General features: G+C 44.1%; 1 protein-coding gene across 9 annotated transcripts in view; it reads right to left on the reverse strand.

Annotated features, from left to right (window-relative positions):
* The window catches only part of Usp29 (ubiquitin specific peptidase 29), a 215,687-nt gene that overhangs the window by 37,220 nt on the left and 170,569 nt on the right, over nucleotides 1–7,898 (reverse strand). For 2 of the 9 annotated variants that reach the window (XR_008721807.1, XR_008721805.1), the window contains one exon: nucleotides 4,141–5,748. The exons of the other annotated variants lie outside the window; for them this stretch is intronic. The gene's annotated coding sequence lies outside the window, so the exon portion shown is untranslated. Of the gene's footprint in view, nucleotides 1–4,140; nucleotides 5,749–7,898 lie in introns of those variants that run through there. 9 annotated transcript variants of the gene reach the window in all.

Consider the following 7,898-nt stretch of genomic DNA (forward strand, 5'->3'; position numbering starts at 1 on the left):
TTTCTTTCTTTCTTTCTTTCTTTCTTTCTTTCTTTCTTTCTTTCTTTTTGTTGTTCTATACAGGGTTTCTCTGTGTAGCCCTGGATGTCCTGGAACTCTGTAAACCAGGCTGACCTCAAACTCAGAAAATTACCTGCCTTTGCCTCCCAAGTGCTGGGATTAATGAAATGTGCTACTCACCAATTGGCTGAAACCTATTCTTTTATTTACTTAATTCTTTTTTTTTTAAAAATATGATCTCACCTTTCAGCCCAGATTGTCCTGAGCTACATAACCCAAACTGCCCTTTAACCTATAATGATCTTCCTTGCTTCAGCATCCTGAGCTCAGAAATTACAGGCATGAGCCACTACTTAAAATCTATTATTTCATATGTTAAGTTAAAAAAAAAATGAGAGCTAGAGAGATGGCTCTGTGTTTAAGGGTGCTTGCTGCTCGTATAGAGGACCCGAGAACAGTTCCCAGCATCCATGTCAGCGGTTCACAACAGCCTGTAACTCCAGCTCCAGGGCATCTGGAACCATCAATATGTCTTTTTTTCCCCCCCAGATTGAGAAATTGAGGAACCAATTTTACAAATTAGTTGTTTCAGGGCCAGAGAGATGGCTTCATCAGTAAAGGGTTTGCTTTGCTTGTGTAAGACCCAAGTTTGTCCCTTAGAGTAGACTGGCCAGAGACTCACTATGTAGCCAAGGATGTGCCTCACCTCTGCATCTTTTTGTCTGCATTTCCCAAATACTGAGATTATATATGTGCAGTAAGAATCCTTGTTTACTCAGTGCTGAGGATTGACCTACCCCACCTCTACTTTTCCCTCCCAATTTCATATGTTCCTTTTCTCATTTAAACACACTGAGTGCACTTAGTGTTGTCTGTAGGAGCATGGGTGTAGGGCCATCTACTGGAGAATCTACAGCTTCTCAGAGAAGGCATCCCCAAAGAAAACAGACTCTCTCTCCCTTAGCACTCATCAATCTAGATTCTCAGCTAGAGACTTAATTTTTTCTCTGTTTATATATTTAGTGTGTATGGGGGTGGTATGTGTTGACCATGTGAGGTCAGAGAACAACACGTAGGCATTGGTTATCTCCTTCTACCATGTTGGTTCCTGGAGACTGACTCAAGTCCTCTTATCTCTTAGCCATCTTAACAGCCCGAATATTTTTTTAACTTGACGTGCATTGGAGTTTGACTACATGTCTGGGTGAGGGTGTCAGATCCACAGAACTGGAGGTACAGACAGTTGTGAGCTGCCATGTGGGAGCTGGAAATTGAACCTGGGTCCTCTGGAAGAGCAGCCAGTGCTCTAAACAGCTGAGCCATCTCTCCAGTTCCCCAAATATTTTAAAATTTGAAATTTCATTCTTTCCTTTTCCCCTTCTTCTCTCCCTTCCTTCTTTGTACTATTTTATTTTGGAGGTGGTGTCTCACTGAACCAGAGGTGCATGGATTTGTCTAGGCTGGCTGGCCACTGAGCCTGTCTCTGTCTCCTCAGTGCTAGAGCTATAGGCAAGAGCCACCATGCCAGACTTCTATGTGAGTTCTGAGGATCCAAACTCAGGTCCTCGTACTTGGACAACAGGTGCTTTACCCACTGAGAGGGGCATTTCCCCAGCACTCTGTTTCTGGGAATGTTCTCAGAACAAGATTGAAGACTATCTGGTGTCCGAACAGTAGACAGACCCTCCTGAGTGTAGCTGCAGTCTCTGCTCTTGTTGATACAAACGTTAGCAGAGTGACCACTTTCTGACTGTGAACTGCCTGGCCTAAAAAACAGCTCTATACAAGACCTTTATCTCTAAGGGATGGGTGCTAAAATACTTGTGGATGGAATTTTATCCTGTTGTTAAGGCTGGATGGCTGCTCAATCTAGCTAAATTGGAGAGAGAGAGAGAGAGAGAGAGAGAGAGAGAGAACAACAGCAGTGTGGGGTGTATATGGTTTAGATTATTGTTATTGATACTCATAGTTGATTACTAGTTATAAGAGAGATGCATTTGGCTATTTTCTATCCTCTGGTGTGTCCTTAAACTTCGATGGCAATGTCCTCCACCTCAGAGATTGACACCAAAGACATCTTTCTAAATCACGGATACGACCACCTTATTTTCCTATTTTTAAATTAACTTAAATTTTTTTAATTTTATGTATGGGTATTTTGTGTGCACGTGTGTCTGTGCATTATGTGTGTGCCTGGTGCTTATGGAGGCTGGAAGAGGTATCAAGTCCCTTGGACTAAACTGACAGGTAGTAGTGGGTGGTAGAAACTGGACCTAGGTCCTCTGGAACAGAGGTAGCCAATGCTCTCAACTACCAAGTCATATCTCCAGCCCCCATTTTAAGATTTTTTTTAAAATTATGTTTACTTATTTGTGTATATGTGTGCTGTGGTAAATGTATAGTGGTCAGAGAATTAATTTTAGGAGTTAATTCTCTCTTTCCACTCACCATGTAAGTACTGAAGATACAATTCAGGTTGTCAGGCTTGGTGGCAAGTTCCTTTACTGCTGAGCCATGTTGCCAGTCTTCTTTTTACTTACTTATTTATTTTATTTCTGTGTGTTTATGTACAGTGTGTGTGTGTCTGTCTGCCTGTGAGTGCACATGTGCCATGGAGAGCATGAAGAGATCAGAGAACAATTTTTTGCTTTGTCTTTAATATGTATTTTTACTATGGGGGGGGGGTATTTTGCACAACACGCTTTGATCATACCACCTTCTCCACCCAGTTCCTTCCAGGTCCAGCCCTCCTTTCCTGCCCGCCCAACTTTGTGGCTTTCTTTTTCTTTCTTTCTTTTTTTTTTTTTTTTAAATCTATCCAATCCATTTTATACTGCCCAAATACTCTTGGAGAGGGGACACACGATCATGGAGTCTTACTCCTAGCTGAAGAGCTATTGGCAATTAATAATTACTGGGAGAGGGAGAGTCAGTTTTCTCTAAAAGGGTAGCCCTGGTAAGTAGACCACATTCCAGTAGAAGGCCACAAAGGACCGTTTTGAGGAGTCAGTTCTCTCCTTCCACCATGGAACCCAGGGATCAAACTCAGGTCACTGGCTTGTATGGCAAGCATTTTTACCTCTGAGCCACGTGCTGGCCTGTATTCCCTAGTAACAAAAACCTCACTGTCTTCTAGAAAGAAAGTTGAAAGATGTAAATCTTGCTAAATTCCTATCACACTCGGGGCTATGAATGCTTATCAGCTTTGTGCAAAGAAAATGAAATATTGATAAACTTGTGATTACATCTTGGGCTCCTGCGGCTGAGCTTCGTCCCGTGAGGAGCAGTGCTCGCGGATACCTTCCTTTGGGGAAGTATTTTTATTACATAGTAATTGTGGGTGATGACTGTGACATCTCAGAAGTCACCAGACATACATTTTGAGCAGGCTGCTGAGAGAGGAATCTTCACAGAGCAATTCCCAAACCAGCATTTGTTGATTATGAGCGCAGCCTACATGTAATTGGTTTTTCTGTACTCTGTCTCCTTGGGTATATCCAGAGCTGTCAACGTGATTTCTCTGGAGACACAGACAACAAACATGTTCCTCATCTTTTGAAACAAACAAGTTCTATAGTGCAAACCTTGAAGCTCACGTTTCCCAGGGGCGGACATACCTAAAGCATGTGTCAGCGGATCAGTTTTCCCTACAGCTAATCCCCCTCAACAGCTGTGTTGGCCGCTGTGTGTCTGTCAAACTGCCTGTGACCGGCCTGGGCCTCTGCTGGCAGGCGGGCGGGCGGGCAGCAAGGGACAGAGCTGACCGCCCTGCAGGCGGCGGCAGCTGCAGACCTGTTGGTGACAGGAATGCTGTTGCTCGATCATCACGCTCATGGGTAAAGTTGGTCACCCGTGAAAGCGACAGCTCCACCTTCACGGTGCGATTCTGAGAAGCCTCTTTGACGGAAGGAGGGGCGGGCGCTGGGGTGAGGGAGAGTATTGCCTGAGACAGCCCGGCTGCCTGCCAGCTTTCCTGCGGCAAAGGATCCCACCCACTATGGTGGGCTTAGGACATAGGCACAGGTTTTCTGAAGTCAGAGATGGAGTCCAGCTGACGTTCTGTGGGCAGAGAACCCTGGGGCTTCATAACTGAGAGACACAACAAAAACAAATAGACACGAAATCCAAGGTCCATGGGATTCTCGTATCAAGAATGGCGCCTGGGGCCTTCTTTTTTATTGTTATTTTTGAATCAGTGAACAATTATCGATTTCATTACAGCGTTTCAATACATGTCCTTGTACTTGGCTCATACTCTCTGGTTACCCTTCCTGCCTGCCTTAGTTAGCCCTCTTCTGCCAGTACAATTTTCCTCTCATCTGGTCTCCCTATTGCTTTCCTGTTACACACACACACACACACACACACACACACACACACAAACACACACATATACACATAGAGTATTGTGTAAGAGTTTCCTCCAAGGTTAAAAGCTTCCATCTTGGAGGTAAATGCGTTAAGACACCAAATGGTCTAAGGGGAAGTAAAACACTATTCTGTGGGAAGCTTGTTCAGCCCAGGAAGGAAACAACTAAAAAGAGTCAAGAAGTCACTGAAAATGACTAGGTTCACCAAGCCCCTCCCTCCCCAAGCATGTATGAGCAGTGAAGACTGCTGAGAGACATTCTCAGGCCAGCTGAGCGCTGCCTGGAAGAAGCAGAGACGAGTGCAGCTACCCAGAAGGGGCACTGTCCAACTTGCTGAGCTGCCTGAAGGCTGGGCAGTAAGTTCCAGGCTCCCATCTGTAATGCGCTGTCCTTATCCTGGGGTGGACTTTGATGGTGCAGCTGTTCTTGAGTCATTGCTGCTTCTGCAACTAACCCCTCCCTCACACTTCTGTGAGTAACCGCAGTACAACTCATTGATTCACCAAATGGGGCTTTGGTGGTGTCCCTACTTTGGTCTACCCTTGGCTCCCTATCTGGGGTGAGCAGACATTTGTCACATCTCCCCAGGAATAGCATCACACAACACATATACACACACATGTGCATATACATACATACATACATACACACACACATACACATGTGCGCAATCATGCACATACACATATACACATGCATACACATACACATATACACATGTACACACATACACCCAAACATATATAAGCGCATGTACAGATACATATACATATGCACACACATATATAGATATACATGTAAATCCAGATTTACACTCACATGTCCACATGCATATATATACATACACATACATATATGCATATATACATCCACACATATACAGGCACATACGTACATATATACATACACAAATACACACATACACACAAATAAATACATATGTAAACTCACACATATACACATATAGATACATGTATACATATATATACATAAGCAGATACACACTTATACACACATATACATCCATGTAGACAAATGTACTCAGTTATATGCATACACATATATACCTATACACATGCGAACATAAAGATATATACACACACGTACATATACATATAAATATAATCACATACATGTATATTTAACTCTTGGTTCCTGTGGCCTATAAGAACAGCTCTTTCAGCACCTCCTCTCAGATGGCCTTAGTCACGACTCACTCTGTCACCATGAGTGAGGAATTCTTCAGTAAGTCTTGTTCTCTGATGCTGACAAGCGATTCAGCCCAGCTGTTGTGGTCTACCTTCCTCTGTTCAGAGAGGGGTAGGGATGGCGCCTCCTCCCTTGGTCTTCTGCAGGTTGTGTGTCATGTAACACAGAACTGTGGATTTCAGAGTGAGAGACAGAGTGTGAGCCTGTGTGGGTTAAGGAGGCAGACTCTAGTCTAGTGGTGCAGCTGGCACTGTATCTGGGGAGGCTAAATTCTATCATCCCGGCTCGCTTGTGGCAGAGGAAGGTTCCATGCTGTCAGAGACTGTTAATGCACTTGGTCCTCTTCCTCAAAGTTTGGACATGGAGTGTTGACTGCAAAGTGGCATCTGCAGAGAGAACTCTTGAAAAGGAACCAAAGTTTAAGATGGTCATAGAGTGGGCACACTGGGACTTTCTTAAGAGCAGGAAAAGATACCAGATCAGTACTTTTTTTTTTTTTTTTTCAAGACAAGATTTCTCTGTGTATCCTTGGCTGTCCTGGACTCACTATGTAAAGCAGGCTGGCCGTGAACTCACAGAGATCTATCTGCCTGTCTCTGCCTTCCTGAGTGCTGGGATTACAGATGTGCGCCACCATGCCCAACTCAGGTCAGTACTTTTTAAAATATTTATTTACTTTTAATTCTGTGTGTATGTGTTTGTTGTAATGTGGATGTGTGTGCAGTATCTTTGGAGTACAGAAGAGGTTTTCAGATCCCCTACAGCTGGAGCTACAGCCAGTGCTTTTAACCACTGAGCCATCATCACTCCAACCTCCCTCCCCCAGATCAATTCTTGATTTTTTTTTTTCTGGATTCTCTTCCTTCCCTTTTTTCTCCCTTTCTTCCTTTTGCTTTCTTCCTTCCAGCAAGTGAGAACATAGTTAAATGATAGCCAACCATCTGCAAGCCTGGAAGAAAGTCCTCACCAGGAGCCAAAGTCTGCAGGCACCTCTAGCGTTGACTTTCAGCTTATAGCATGGTGGGGGGGAAAATCAGCTTCTGTTGTTCAAGTCACCCACTCTGTGCCATTTTGCTACGGAACTCTGGGCTGATGAATGAGGGGACCCAGACTCCCTCTGTCTCAGTGTTGTGCTCTCTGCCAGGTGGCTTCCACACCCTGTCTGGGAGCTGGGACAAAGATGGTTTCTCTTCCTTCTGTCCCTCTCCCACTCCACCCCCCTACACCGTCATTCCTCCAGACTGAGGTTAGTTAGTGGTCTCGTCTGGAATGCGAATGGTTTATCAATTTGTGGCTGGAAATAAGAGCTCGGATACCCATCCTGCTTGGATGTGAGATGCACATTTCATGCAGGCTGCAGAGAGAATAAAGACTCCTTATCTTGGAAATTTTTAGTGAAGACTCCTTCTGATGGTGGACCCCAACGACATTGCTGATAAGTCCTTAAGTATTTGTTTTTCAAAGTTCAAAGATGGGTGCTTTACAATAAAGCAGCCTCATGTGCCGGAATGCCTATGAAGTCTGCCCTGAGGGGGTGGAAGGCGTGGATAGCAGGGCCAGAGAGATGATAAGCCTATCTGTATTTCATGTTTGTTTTTTTTTTCTCAGAAGATGAGTCTTTGAAGCTCTGGGTGTTTGAGATCAAGCAAACATCTGATTTTCTTTTTCTTTCTCCTTTCTTTTCTTTTAAGATTTATCTTTGTTTTGTGAGTATGAGCAAGCATATCCCACAGTGCACGGGTGAAGGTCAGAGGCCAACTTTCAGGAGTCAGGACTCCTCTTGCTACTTGTGGGGTTGTGCTGTGCTGCAGACAACCCTTTTAGGTGTCTTTCTCATCTCTGTCTTCCACCCTGATGTAGAAATTCTGGGATTGCACAAGTAGCTGTCACATATGGTCTTTTCATATGAGCTCTGGCTGTTAGGGCAGCATGTAAGTGCTTTTAATTGCTGGGTCGTTTATTAACCCTCTGTCTTTTACTCATTACTTTAAATATTTTATTTTTATTTGTGTGTGTGTGTGTGTGTGTGTCTGTCTGTCTGACATAGATACATATGTGAGTGCATTGCCTGTGGAAGTCAAAAGAATCAAATCCCCTGGGGCTGGAGTTAATCCTGATTGTGGATTCTGGCAATTGAAGTTGAGTCTTCTATGAGGGCAGTAGGTGCTCTTACCTGCTGAGCCATCTCTCCAGCCCTGTCCTTTTAAACACACTCCAAAGTAAGAGTAAGAATTCTCTCCCCTTTCTTCCTTCCTTCCTTCCTTCCTTCCTTCCTTCCTTCCTTCCTTCCTTCCTTCCTTCCTTCCTTCCTTCCTTCCT

The sequence above is a fragment of the Psammomys obesus genome, unplaced genomic scaffold (assembly GCF_907164565.1).
Source record: "Psammomys obesus unplaced genomic scaffold, mPsaObe1.curated_primary_1811, whole genome shotgun sequence".
Classification (NCBI taxonomy): Eukaryota; Metazoa; Chordata; class Mammalia; order Rodentia; family Muridae; genus Psammomys; species Psammomys obesus.